Source organism: Cetorhinus maximus, chromosome 12, assembly GCF_964194155.1.
Source record: "Cetorhinus maximus chromosome 12, sCetMax3.hap1.1, whole genome shotgun sequence".
Taxonomy (NCBI): Eukaryota; Metazoa; Chordata; class Chondrichthyes; order Lamniformes; family Cetorhinidae; genus Cetorhinus; species Cetorhinus maximus.
In genome coordinates, this window is record NC_135890.1 from 105,842,400 (window position 1) to 105,856,095 (window position 13,696).

A 13,696-nucleotide genomic window follows, 5' to 3' on the forward strand; every position below is an offset into this window, starting at 1 on the left:
TTCAAGTCCCACCCGCAGGTTACAGACCCAAGCGATTCCCAGTCACCGGCACTGGAAGGAAGGCGGGCTGGACACGGGCAGAGTGTGGTCAGTTTTGCAGGCGGGTCGCAGACCGGACGGAGTTTGCTGACTGCTCCGCAGTTTTCAGCACAAACAAGGAGGAGAGTGAGCGAGGGAAGATTCTCCCGTGACATCAAGCCCCGTCCACCGGGGGGTGGGGGGGGGAGATGAATGGGTGATCACGGCTCAGGAATGTGACAGGCGTTGATGAGTGCGGCAGGTCTCCCTATCCGACAAGCCCGGGGTAGGTTACATACACAATCTTTATCCTGCACACACCCCCCCCCCCCCCGCCCCTTTTCACTCCTGGAGGCTTGGTCTCCCTGTCCGGTGTGTCACGGTAAACATTCCACATCACATTCAGTACGGGAGCCGGGAGAAGCAGACTGCTCTCCTCCCCCCCCCTCTCTCCCCTCCCCCCCCTCCCTCTCTCCCCTCCCCCCCCTCCCTCTCTCCCCTCCCCCCCCTCCCTCTCTCCCCTCCCCCCCTCCCTTCTCCTCCTCCCTCCTCCCCCTCCTCCCCCCTCTCCCTCCCCTCCTCCCCCCTCTCTCCCCTCCCTTCTCCTCCTCCCCCTCCCCTCCTCCCCCCTCTCTCCCCTCCCTTCTCTTCCTCCCCCTCCCTCCCTCCTCCCCCCTCCTCCTCCCCCCTCCCCTCCCTCCTCCCTCTCCCCTCCCTTCACACAGACTCGGCTTCGCCATTCTTTGAATTATTTTGAGTGAAAACAGGGGAAACAAAAGAGGAAATTCCGGTTGGGGAAGCTTTGCTGTTGATCAAATGGCAGATTTCCCCCACCCCTCCCCGGAGACACAACAATGAGCTATAGGTGTACAAACTGCAGAGGCCCTGCCAGAGGAAGGATCTGGGTTGGGCCCTCGTCGAAGGAGAGATCTGTTGCCTTGGTAACCAAAGCTCAGCATTTGCCTGTTTGAACGCGCCTTTGTGCCAGGAGTCACCCGACTCAACGGAGCAAGTTTGCAGGTAGGGCTGGACAGGAATGGATTGTTTGGATTCGTTCCAGGGACACACAAACCCCAGGAGAGTTATTTTTCTCTCTCTCTCTCTCTCTCACCCTTCCTCAGTGAAGTGAATATTAACCCCTGAAGCATCAGAGAGTTCTTTGTGCCGCATGGTGGTGGGGATTCAACACCAGGTTAAAAACCTGCAATGGCATCATTTCGGCTCTGTTTACACCGATATAACGACAAGCCAGTTCTGCACGTTCCTTATCTGCAGTGGCCATCTCCTGGGAACAGACGAGAAAGACAGACGTGGCCACTGGATGTTCACCCTGCTGCTTCCACGTTAAAAACGATCGGCATCTCTGTGCTGATCAATATGAAGCAAGAGCGTAGACGCTACCTCAGCAGTTCACCGACTGTGCAGCATTCCCTTCAGGGTCTCACACACACAAAACACACACACACACACAGGAGCTGGCTGGTGCCAATGGCTCCATCCCCTCTAACTGTGAGCAACACCGAAAACGTCTTTGCGTATTAACTAAAATTGGCAACTCCCTGGCACAGTTCAACATCCCAGGGCCCCCTGTTACTAAGGAATACTGCGCATGAAATCAAACGTTTACCGCCCCCCGACCCATCAGGAACTGCTTTAATAAAAATGCTTTTCTTGGATATGCAAAAAAGTAGCAGAGGGAGATAGTTTTCTTTAGCAAAGGAACTATATGTTGTGAATGCAAGCATCCTTGAGCAACTCAATCTGTTCACATCCTAGCACTTTACACCCACCCACTCAGCTCTGGGTCAGCAGCAGCACCAGTTCTGCAAGATCTAAAAACAGGAACAGAAGAGAGTGCGCATTATTCATGCAGAGATTTTTACTCCCGCACCGAAGCCACCTCTGGATGGAGATCATGACAGAATGCAGCTCAACATCTGAGTGAGCCCCAATGTCACCGGATATCCCCCTAGACCAGGAAAGGGAGCAGCAGGGAGGAGGTTGAGACGAGCAAAGAAAAGGGAGGAGGGGTTAGGGGAGGAAGAATCGACAAATTTAAAAATGTATTGGAGAGTCTGATTTTTAAAACTCTGGCATGAGAGTAATTGGTGGACCGCAGAAGGCTGGATAGGGGATTGGTGGCGAGTTAGAAATTTGGGTTGTAAATGTAATGCCAGGTTGTCCTCAAAAAAAGGCCACATGCCCATCCAGGTGAAACCGACTCAAGTCAAGCCTTTTGCCAAGTTGGAAAGCAATTTGAAGTTCACAGTGACCCAACATTCAATAGGTTTGAGGAAAAATCCACCCTTCTGCCACTCACTCTCATTCACTTGCAATACATACAAACATACATACATATTAGGAGCAGGAGTAGGCCAATTGGCTCCTTGAGCCTGCTCCAACATTTGATAAGATCATGGCTGATCTGATTGTGGCCTCAAGTTCACTTTCCTGTCTACCTCCTGTACCTTTAACTCCCTTGTCAATCAAAAATCTAACTAATTCAGCCTTAAAAATATTCATTGATCCTACCTCCACTGCTGTCTGGGAAAGAGAATTCCAGAGCCCAACAACCCTCAGAGAGAAAACAAACTCATCATCATCTTAAATGGGAGATTTTTAAACCATGTCCCCGAGTTCTAGTCTCTCCCACAAGGGGAAACATCCTCTCACCATCCACCCTGTCAATTCCCCTCAGGATCTTATATGTTTCAATAAGGTCACCTCCCACTCTTCTAAAGTGCAATGAATACAGGCCCTACCTGACCAATCTTTCATCATAACATAACCCCTTTATCCTAGCAATCAGTCCTTCAGATGTGGTGTCACCAACACCTTACTCAATTGTAACAAAACTTCCCTATTTTTGTATTCCATTCCCCTTGCAAGAAACAACAACATTCCATTTGCCTTCCTAATCATTTGCTGTACCTGCAGTCTATCTTTTTGTGATTCATATACCAGGACACCCAGATCCCTCTGTGCCGCAGAGTTTTGCAATATTTCTCCATTTAAATAACATACTGCTTTTCTATTCTTCCCGCTAAAGTGGATAAATTCACATTTTCCCACATCATATTCCATCTGCCAATTTTTTGCCCACCTGCTTTATCTAAATCCCTTTGTACACTCTATGTCCTCCTCACAATTTACTTTCCTATTTATCTTTGTGTCATCAGCAAATTTAGTAACCATACATTCAGTCCCTTCATCCAAATCATTGATATAGATTAGCAGTAGTTGAGGCCCCAACACTGATTCTTGTAGCACTCCACTGGTTACAGCTTGCTAACCTGAAAGTGACCCATTTATCTCCACTCTGTGTCCTATTAGCCAACCAATCCTCTGTCCATGATAGTATGTCACGCCCTACACCATGAACTCTGCCTAATTGCATTTAGATTTTCCAAGTGCCCTGTTATAACCTCCTTAATAATAGATTCTCGCATTTTCCCTATGATAAGTGTTAAGCTAACTGGGCTGTAGTTACCTGCTTTCTGCCTCCCTGCCTTCTTGAACAGAGGAGTTACATTTGCTATTTTCCAACCTGATGGGACCTTCCCAGAGTCCAGGGAATTTTGAAAAATTACAACCAACGCGTCTACTATCTTTGCAGCCACTTCTTTTAGGACCCTTTCTGGCTGGCTCTAGAGTATACTGCTCTAAGAAATTGTCTTGAAAACACACTATGATCTCATCTGCAAGGCTACCTCTGCTGATCTGATTTGTTCAATCTTTGTGTAGAATAATATCACCCATGATTATTGCTGTACCTTTCTCACAAGCCCCCAGTATTTCTTCCTGTGTACCCTATCCTACAGCATCGTTATTATTAGGGGGCCTATAAACTTTCATAATTGACTTCTTCCCTTTGCTCTTCCTTATCTCTACCCAAACTGATTCTACATCTCGATCCTTAGAACTAAGGTCATCTCTCAATATTCTACGAATGTCATACTTAATTACCAGAGCAACTCCACTACTCTTTCCTAGCTTCCAGTCCTTCCAAAATGTCAAGTACCCTTGAATATTCAGGTCCCAGCATTGGTCATCTTGCAGCCATTTCTCTGTAATGGCCATCGGGTCATACATATTTATTTCTATTTGAGCTGACAATTCATCTGTTTTGTTACAAATGCTACATGCATTCAGATACAGAGCCTTTAGTTCTGTCTTTTTACTATTTTCGTAAACTCTGGCCTTATCTGTGTTGCACTCTTAAGTTTGTACAATCTGTTCCTTCCTGCCACACTCTGATTGTCATTATCCTTTTGCTACCTTATTGCCTTCTCCTTTACCACATCTTCCCCCATGAGATGCCTCACCCAACTATTTAGTTTAAAGCCCTCTCTACTACCCTAGTTATTGGCTTTTTATAAATCAATTTTTCAGTTTAACATCTCCAGTAGTTCAGTTGTAGATTTTTACTGCACATTCTTCCAACAACGACATTACACAGGAATGGTAGTGTGTTTCCTCTATATTGTACATCCCTATCAATACTGGCCAGGTTAACCAGCACTGGAAAGAATCTTTTGTATTATAGTATTCATTTCGAGACTACTTTGAGTATTATTATTGTGAAGTGGCCCTTTCTCCTATCACACTGCCTCAAAATAACTATTCACTTGACACGTAACCAACCAGTTAAGTAGTACAAAAAAGCCTAAAATCCCAATTGCCTATTTTGGAAGAATTCTGAGCCAGGTCCCCACGAGTCAAATAGGTCACAGGCTTTTCTAATGACAACACAGTGGAAAACCAAAAAAATCCCCTCAAAACGAAAGCATATAGCACATCAGTCATATATATCTTGGTCAGCTCACTAAAACAGAATTCAATATACTTATAAATGAGAAGAACACAAAAATTTTGCATCTGAAACAATCTAGCAATTTGTTTATATTTCATTTTTCCAACATTGGTAATTTTAATTTTTCTTTGTTACTTGTTTAGTGCTTGAGTGTTTTAATGCCTCAAATTCATGAAGCTCACGAGTGCAGAAAAGTGCAGATGAGAGTAAAATGGCACCTAGTCTCAAGTACAAAGTGAACACCCGAAATAATTGTCACCTTCATATTACTATTAAGGATTTGGAATTTAAATATTAAACTATGACCTTTGAACCACTTTGTCAAAATAAATCAAGATTTCTATTTGAATAAAGCACTTCAAAAGGGAGTTGCCCTATGCTGTCACTTGAACAATAAGGTTTCTGAAGCTTTCGGCATCTTGTAACCGAAATGGATACGATTCAGCAGCTCCTTCTGCAAAGGAACGTTTTTATTCATTAACAGAGAAACACTCAGGATTGCAACACAACCCAGAACTCTGCTCTCCAGAGAGACTCCAACTTTCCTATGACTGGCTGGTGAAAGTAAGATCGTGTAAGAAATCTGTACAATCTCCAACGAGACTCAACCCCGACTGTGGTCCTCCCACCCCCGACTTTTCTAATCGAAGATGGGGTCATATTGAGAAATGGTACAACAGCAGCTCTCTGACACCTTGCCCAAGAAGTGTAAGCCTAGAGTTAATGCTCAGCAGACAATCACGGGATCTTCATTAGTTGTACTTTTAGTAAAGGTCATTAACATAGCAATAACAGTAGGAAAACTTGGCTGATGTGTATTTTCCCTAACATAGCAACATAGATGCCAACTGTACCATCTCTATTACCAACCAAAGGTGCCAGCCTTGGCTCAGTGGTAACATTGTTTCCACCAAGTCAGAGGTTGGTGGTTCAAACTCCCGCTGAGACATTATTTATTTATTCGTTCACAGGATGTGGGCATCGCTGGTTAGATCAGCATTTGTTGCCCATCCCTTATTGTCCTTGAGGTGGTGGTGGTGGGCCGCCTTCTTGAACCACTGCAATCTGTGTCATGTACGTACATCTACAGCGCTGTTAGGAAGAGAGTTCCAGGATTTTGACCAGTGACAGTGAAGGAACGACGATATAGTTCCACCAAGTCAGGATGGTGTGTGGCTTGGTGGGGAACTTGCAGGTAGTAGTGTTCCCAAGCATCTGCTGCCCTTGTCCTACTAGATTGTAGAGGTCACAGGCATGGGAGGTGCTATCAAAAGAGCCTTGGTGAGTTGCTACATTGCATCTTGTAGATGGTACATACTACTGTCACTATATGTCAGTGGCGCAGGGAATGAATGTTTAAGGTGGTAGGTAGGGTGTTAATCAAGTGGGCTGCTTTGTCCTGGATGGTGTCAAGCTTCTTGAGTGTCGTTGGAGCTGCACTCATCCAGGCAATTGGAGAGGATTCCATCGCACTCCTGATTTGTGCCTTGCAGCTGGTGGACAGGTTTTGGGGAGTCGCAGGATTCCTAACCTCTAACTTGCTCTTGTAACCACAGTATTTACATGGCTGGTCCAGTTGAGTTTCTGGTCAATGGTAACCCCCAGGATATTGATGGTGGGAGATTCTGCAATGGTAATGACGTTCATCATCAAGGGGAGATGGTTAGATTCTGTCTTGTTGGAGATGGTCATTGCCTGGCACTTGCGTGGCGCAAATGTTACTTGCCACTTATCAGCCCAAGCCTGGATGTTATCCAGGTTTTGTTGCTTATGGCCACTATCTGTGTCTGAGGAGTCGCGAATGGTGCTGACCATTGTGCAATCATCAGCGAACATCCCCACTTCTGACCTTATGATGGTGGGATGGTCATTGATGAAGCAGCTGAAGATGGTTGGGCCTCGGATGCTACCCTGAGGAACACCTGCAGAAGTATCCTGGGGGTGAGATGACTGACCTCCAACAACCACAACCATCTTTCTTTATGCTAGGTATGCCTCCAATCAGTAGAAAGTTTTCCCCCCGATTCCCAACAACTTCAGTTTTGCTTAAGCAAATAAGCTGACACTTTTAGGAAGTACTAACCGAGTACTGCTATACTGGAGGTACTGTCTTTCAGATTAGATGTTAAACTTTGGCCTCGTTAGCTCTTTCAGGTGGACACACATGATCTCACGTACCATGTGATAAACAGCAGAAAAGACCTCCCTGGTGTCTGGCCAATATTAATCCCTCAACTAACTTTGCTACATGTTCAACACCTACGAGTGCTTTAAGCAGATAGAAATCTTGATTTCTTTTGATAAAGGGGTTTAAAAGTTATAGTTTAATATTTAATAAACCTAAAACAGAACATCTAGTTATTTATTTTATTGCTGTTTGTGGAAACTTGCTGCACTCAAATTGGCTGCCATGCTTCCTACATTCAACAGTGACTGCACATCGAAACTACTTAATTGGTTGTAAACCGCTTTGGAAGTCCTGAGCTCATGAAAAGCACTATATAAATCCAAGCCTTTTCTTTTTTTGAATTTGATGAATTAATTGCACAGAATGAATTAGGTTAGAACTTGGGACCTTACTGGCTTAGATATTTGCTGAATAAATTTACTAAGTCACAGGCAGGGGAAGGGAAGTTGATCTGTAGGTTTAAAACAAAAACATGTTATTAAAGTCTATAAGAGTTCACAAGTGGTTAGCTTTAAACTGCATTGTGAGAGTAGTTACCCTCAATAGAGGAATATCTCAGCTGGGTTTTCTGGGAACGGCACTGAATGCTGCGGCGATGCAGAAATTCATTATGGGAAATAAAAGGGAAAATCAGAGCACATTACCTTGGGCCAAGGGATCTGAATGAGCGAGCAACAGAATTTACACAGTTTCTTTCAAACAACTGCACAGTATAGAGTAGAGCAACATCACTGGCCCCCCACTTCCTTCATATCCCTGCATTCAGTTCTGCAATCCTGGCTTCATCATGACAGAAACCAGGACAAGGAAGCAGAAAATAATCCATTACCAAAAGAGTAATAAAGTTATGAAACATTCTAACAAATTACAAGACACTGGACTTGAATGGGTCTGTCTGTCTCACAAAAAGTAGTTCCATGCAGCAAGGCATTACATTGCCAAGCAGTCACAAAAATGGTGTCTCACTCTGCATGAATATTTAAAACAAGACTTGCTTACAGAGCAGAAGGTACCTATTGAAATCAAGTAGCTATGCTTCTGCTTAATAAATTAAAGTAAAAAGTATTTACAGCATAGAAAGATGCCATTTGGCCCACCAGGTTCTTGCCGGTGTTTATGCTCCAAGCAAGCCTGCTCCAACCTTTATTCATCTTTCTCATCAAAATATCCTTCTACTCCTTTCTCCTTCATGCTGACTATTCATGATATTTTCAGTTTCAGGATATTTAAAGTGTTTCCTGGGCTTATTCTCTCTATTTAAATATTTTAAAATGTTAAATATTAAAAATTAAATATCAGAATCACATTAGCTGTCACTAGTCCTCTAGCATTATTTCCTTTTCTGATGAATTTTTATTTGTATGTAATAGTGCCTGTTATTTCTTCCCCAAGTTCTTTTAACATGTGAAGATGCAATTCATCTCGACCAAGAATTTTATCCATTCTGTTTGATTAGTTTATTAATTGTCTCTCCACTTTCTATCTTAAATGTCTATATCTTTTTTAATATCTTCTACAGTCATATTCCACCATCTAAAGTTTCCCTAATAAAAATTGAGGCAAAGTAATTAATTAATATTTCGGCCATTTTGCTGTAACTGTTCATCTTATGTATTCCTTAGTGGTATCCACATTCTGAGTTTTCTTTGTTACTTATGTTTTTGTAGAATACTTTACTATTTCTTTTTAAATTCTTTGATAAATTAATTTCATAATTTCTCTTTGCTTTTCTAATTTGACTTCTTTCTTAACCTTTTCATATTCCCTTTGTCACACTCTCCTTTACTGCCCATGTATGCCTTTTGTTTTTAGTTTCAATGTCGCTCTATTTCTTTATTTATCCATAGTGTGTAATTACTGGCTATGCTTTTCTTGCTATGAAATGAGATTCATTTCTCCTGGACTCTATTGAGCATCAATTTAAATGTTTCCTACTGCTGTATTTTTTTAAAATCATTTGACAGTAAAATTTTCCAGTTTATTTTCACTCATCCCTTTAAAATCAACTTTATTCAATTTTTTTGCTTTGGTCTTCATCTTATCTGTCCTTCTGAATGTTTATCTTAAACCTTACGATGTTGTGATCACTATTACCTAGATGTTTCCTATGCTTACATCTCTTAACCTGTTCTGATTCATTTCCTATTACTGGATCCAGCAGTGCTCCCTGTTTTATGGGACTTTTTATACAAGGTAAGAAAGGGGTCCAGCACACATTGTAAAAACTCCATTCCCTATATTCCTGTACTATCTTTTCTTGCCAGTTTATTTGAAGATAGAATAATAATTACTCATTTAACTTATTTGCTTACATATTTCTTCTTCCACCTCCTTTCCATAATTAGGTAGTCATAGTATACCTCTTTTGGTGTGATCAACCCCATATCTTATATTGCAACCTATATGGATTCTGGTTCTAACCTATTAGTTATACTTTTTTTTCCTACAGCTATTATATTTTCTCTGATTAGTACAGCTACCTGTCCCCACCATCTTCCCTCCCTATCCTTTCTGATGACGTTGTAACCTGCAATATTTAGTTGTCAGTTGGGTTCTTTATGTAGCCATTAGTTATTCCAACTACAACTGGTTCCTTGCTACAGATTATTGTCTCTAGTTCCCTCATTTTATTTTGGATATCATGTGTGTTTGTATGCAGACAGTTTAATTCATATTTAATAGCTGCTCTTTTAACTTTTAATAGTTTTAAAAAACTTTTTAACAGTCCTTTTATACTTCTGTTTTATAACTGTATTTGTTCCATGATTGTTTGTATTACCCTTGTTCCCTTCCTTGGTCTGACCTTTACTCTTATCTATTTCTTCTGTTTTCAGACAAAGTGTTATTTCACCAGATCCCTTCTTTTGTCTTACTAATTTAAAGTCCTATCACTTAAAATAGACGCTTTAACTTCTGAACTCAATGTGGCTCAAGTCATTCAGTTTCTTTTGTATTCATAAATATAAAAACAAAATACCGCGGATGCTGGAAATCCAAAACAAAAACAGAAATACCTGGAAAAACTCAGCAGGTCTGGCAGCATCGGCGGAGAAGAGCAAAGTTGACGTTTCGAGTCCTCATGACCCTTCAACAGAACTAAGTAGAAATAGGAACGGGGTAAAATATAAGCTGGTTTGGGGTGGGGGGGGGGCGTTGTTGGGACAAGCAAGCAGTGATAGGAGGAGATAACCAAAAGATGTCACAGACAAAAGAACAAAGAGATGTTGCAGGTGGTGATATTATCTAAAGTAATGTGCTAATTAAGATTGGAGAGCAGGGCAAGCAAGGTAGCTCTAGTGGGGGTGGGGTGAAATAAACCATGGGTGGAATACATTTAAAAATAATGAAAATAGGTGGGAAAAGAAAAATCTATATAAATTATTGGAAAAAACAAAAGGGAGGGGGAAGAAACGGAAAGGGGGTGGGGATGGAGGAGAGAGTTCAAGATCTAAAGTTGTTGAACTCAATATTCAGTCCGAAAGGCTGTAAAGTGCCTAGTCGGAAGATGAGGTGCTGTTCCTCCAGTTTGCGTTGAGCTTCACTGAAACAATGCAGCAAGCCAAGGACAGACATGTAGGCAAGAGAGCAGGGTGGAGTGTTAAAATGGCAAGTGACAGGGCGATCTGGGTCATGCTTGCGGACAGACCGAAGGTGTTCTGCAAAGCGGTCACCGGAGAGACCAAACGCAGACTGGGTGACCGCTTTGCAGAACACCTTCGGTCTGTCCGCAAGCATGACCCAGACCTCCATGTCGCTTGCCATTTTAACACTCCACTCCACTCCACATGTCTGTCCTTGGCTTGCTGCATTGTTTCAGCAAACTGGAGGAACAGCACCTCATCTTCTGACTAGGCACTTTACAGCCTTCCGGACTGAATATTGAGTTCAACAACTTTAGATCTTGAACTCCCTCCTTCATCCCCACCCCCTTTCCGTTTCTTCCCCCTCCCTTTTGTTTTTTCCAATAATTTATATAGATTTTTCTTTTCCCACCTATTTCCATTATTTTTAAATGTATTCCACCCATGGTTTATTTCACCCCACCCCCACTAGAGCTACCTTGCTTGTCCTGCTTTCCAATCTTAATTAGCACATTCTTTTAGATAATATCACCACCTTCAATACCTCTTTGTTCTTTTGTCTGTGACATCTTTTGGTTATCTCCTCCTATCACTGCTTGCTTGTCCCAACAACAACCCCCCCCCCAAAACCAGCTTATATTTCACCCCGTTCCTATTTCTACTTAGTTCTGTTGAAGGGTCATGAGGACTCGAAACGTCAACTTTGCTCTTCTCCGCCGATGCTGCCAGACCTGCTGAGTTTTTCCAGATATTTCTGTTTTTCTTTTGTATTCATTTTGTTCCTCACTGGTTTGTTTAAACATGCATCGTTTTAAAATGATCTGTATATAAGGGGAAGTCTCAGAGTAATACAAGAGTAGGGAAAAATCTAAGGACAGTAGACCTGGGGCAGAATCTTGCCCAGACTGATGGGATGACCATCTCCTGTCCAACTCCAAAGCTCTCATGCAAAGTGACTTTGGGTGGGGTTGGAGAAACAATCCAATTCTCAGGGACTGAGAGCTCACAGCACAAAAACCATTCAAAATGAACTATTTAAGAATTTCACTCAAAAAGGCCCCAGATAAGGATACTCTAAATATAACACACACTTTACCTCACCTAGAAATGTTAATGTTGACACTGCATAGACGATGGTTTATTTCCCAGCAATGACATCCCAACCTTAGAACAAAACTGATCAATAGTCAGATTAGAAAAGGACAGAGATAGGTGCAACACTATGAATCAACAGGCGTTTGTGATTTTGCAGAATGGCTCACATCTGTATGTGAACGTTAACACACATATTTAGTTATTTGTGGCGCAAATTAAATATTCAAATTTATTATATGTCATTCTTAAAATTGTAGATATGGGCATGCTGGTGTGAAAAAGCCAGAGCAAAATCTGCTGAAATGTTAACAATTTTTGTTTATACAGTGCCCTCAATGTAACAAAATGTCCCAAGGCACTTCACAGGAGCTTTATAAATCAAAATTTGATACTAAGCCACATAAGGAGATATTAGGACCAATGGCTAAAAGCTTGGTTAAAGAGGTAGGTTTTAAGGAGCATCTTAAGGAGAAAAGAAGTAGAGAGGTTTAGGAAGGGAATTCTAGAGCATCGGGTCTTCGCAGCTCAAGGCATGATCACCAATGATGGAGCAATTCAAATCCCGGGCTGCTCAGGAGGCCAGAAGTAGGTGAGTGTACTTATCTTGTAGGGTTGTGGGGCTGAAGGAGGTTACAGAGAAAGGGAGGGATGAGACCATGGAGGGGTTTGAAAACAAGGATGGGAATATTAAAATTGAAGCATTGCTTAACTAGTAGCTGATGTGGGCCAGCGAACGCAGGGGCGATAGGCAAATGGGACTCGACGCGAGACAGGGTATGGACAGCAGGATTTTGGATGAGCTAAATTTTATGGAGGGTAGAATGTGGGAGGCTGGCCAATGGTCCTTTGGACTAGTCAAGTTGAAAGGTAACCTCGACAAGGTGGATGTGGAAAGGATGTTTCCTTTTGTGGGTGAGTCCAGAACTAGGGGGCACCCTTTTAGGACAGAGACGAGGAGAAACTTTTTCTCTTAAAGGGTTGTGCGACTTTGGAACTCTCGCCTCAGAAGGCAGCGGAGGCGGAGTCATTGAATATTTTTAAGGCAGAGGTAGATAGATTCTTGTTAGGCAAGGAATCAAAGGTTATCGGGGGGTGGGGGGTGGGGTAGATGGGAATGTGGAATTCGAGACACAAGCAGATCAGCCATGATCTTATTGAATGGCGGAGCAGGCTCGAGGGACTGAATGGTCTACTCCTGTTCCTATTTATTATGTTCTTATGCTCAAATGCATGGATGAATGTTTCGGCAGCAGTTGATCTAAGATAGTGATGGAGTTGTTAAGTGATGGCGCAGATATGCGGTCAGAAGCTCACCTTGGGAGATAGCATGGCACCTAGGTTGTGAACAGTCTGGTTAATCCTCAGGCAGTTGCCAAGGACAGTGATGGAGTCAGTAGCTGGGGAACAGAGTTTGTCACTGGCTTTGGTCTTCCCAATATTTAACTGGAGATCATTTCTGCTGAACCAATACCGGGTGCCAGATAAGCAGTCTGACAATTTAAAAAGACAGTGGAGGGATGAGATAGATGGTGATGAAGTAGAGCTGGGTGTCATCACTGTACATATGGAAACTGCGCTGCATTTTTGGATAATGGCCGAGGGGCAGCATGTAGATGAGAAACAGGAGGGGGCCAAGGAAAGATCCTCGGGAGACACCAGAGGTCATGATGTGGGAGCAGGAAGAGACGGTGATTCTCTGGCTATGATCAGAGAAATATAGATGGCATCAGGTGAGTGCAGCCCAACCTAGCTGGATATTGGTGGAGCAGCATTGAAGGAGGATGGTATGGTCAACCATTTTAACTGTGTTAACAGTTAATTACGCATTCCACAGAGACTCTGAATGAATACCCAATGATTACCCACCTGGTCTATATTTCAATATATGTGCAAAACATCAGTGATCTGCTGGGGTCTTCATTTTGGGCAGACAGGATGGTGCAATGGTTAACTATACTGCTGTTCCAGCTTCGAAGCTTGCACAGATGCTTGTGTCATAAT

At 42.7% G+C, this 13,696-nt stretch overlaps 1 protein-coding gene and 1 long non-coding RNA gene across 3 annotated transcripts in view; one reads left to right on the forward strand and one right to left on the reverse strand.

The window, feature by feature from the left end:
- The window catches only part of LOC144687791 (uncharacterized), a 235,143-nt gene that overhangs the window by 71,387 nt on the left and 150,060 nt on the right, over positions 1 to 13,696 (reverse strand). The gene's annotated exons all lie outside the window — the stretch shown is intronic.
- On the forward strand, positions 852 to 5,199 carry LOC144687797 (uncharacterized). Its single transcript, XR_013578210.1, has 2 exons — positions 852 to 1,038; positions 4,975 to 5,199. It is a non-coding gene; the product is annotated as an uncharacterized LOC144687797 (long non-coding RNA).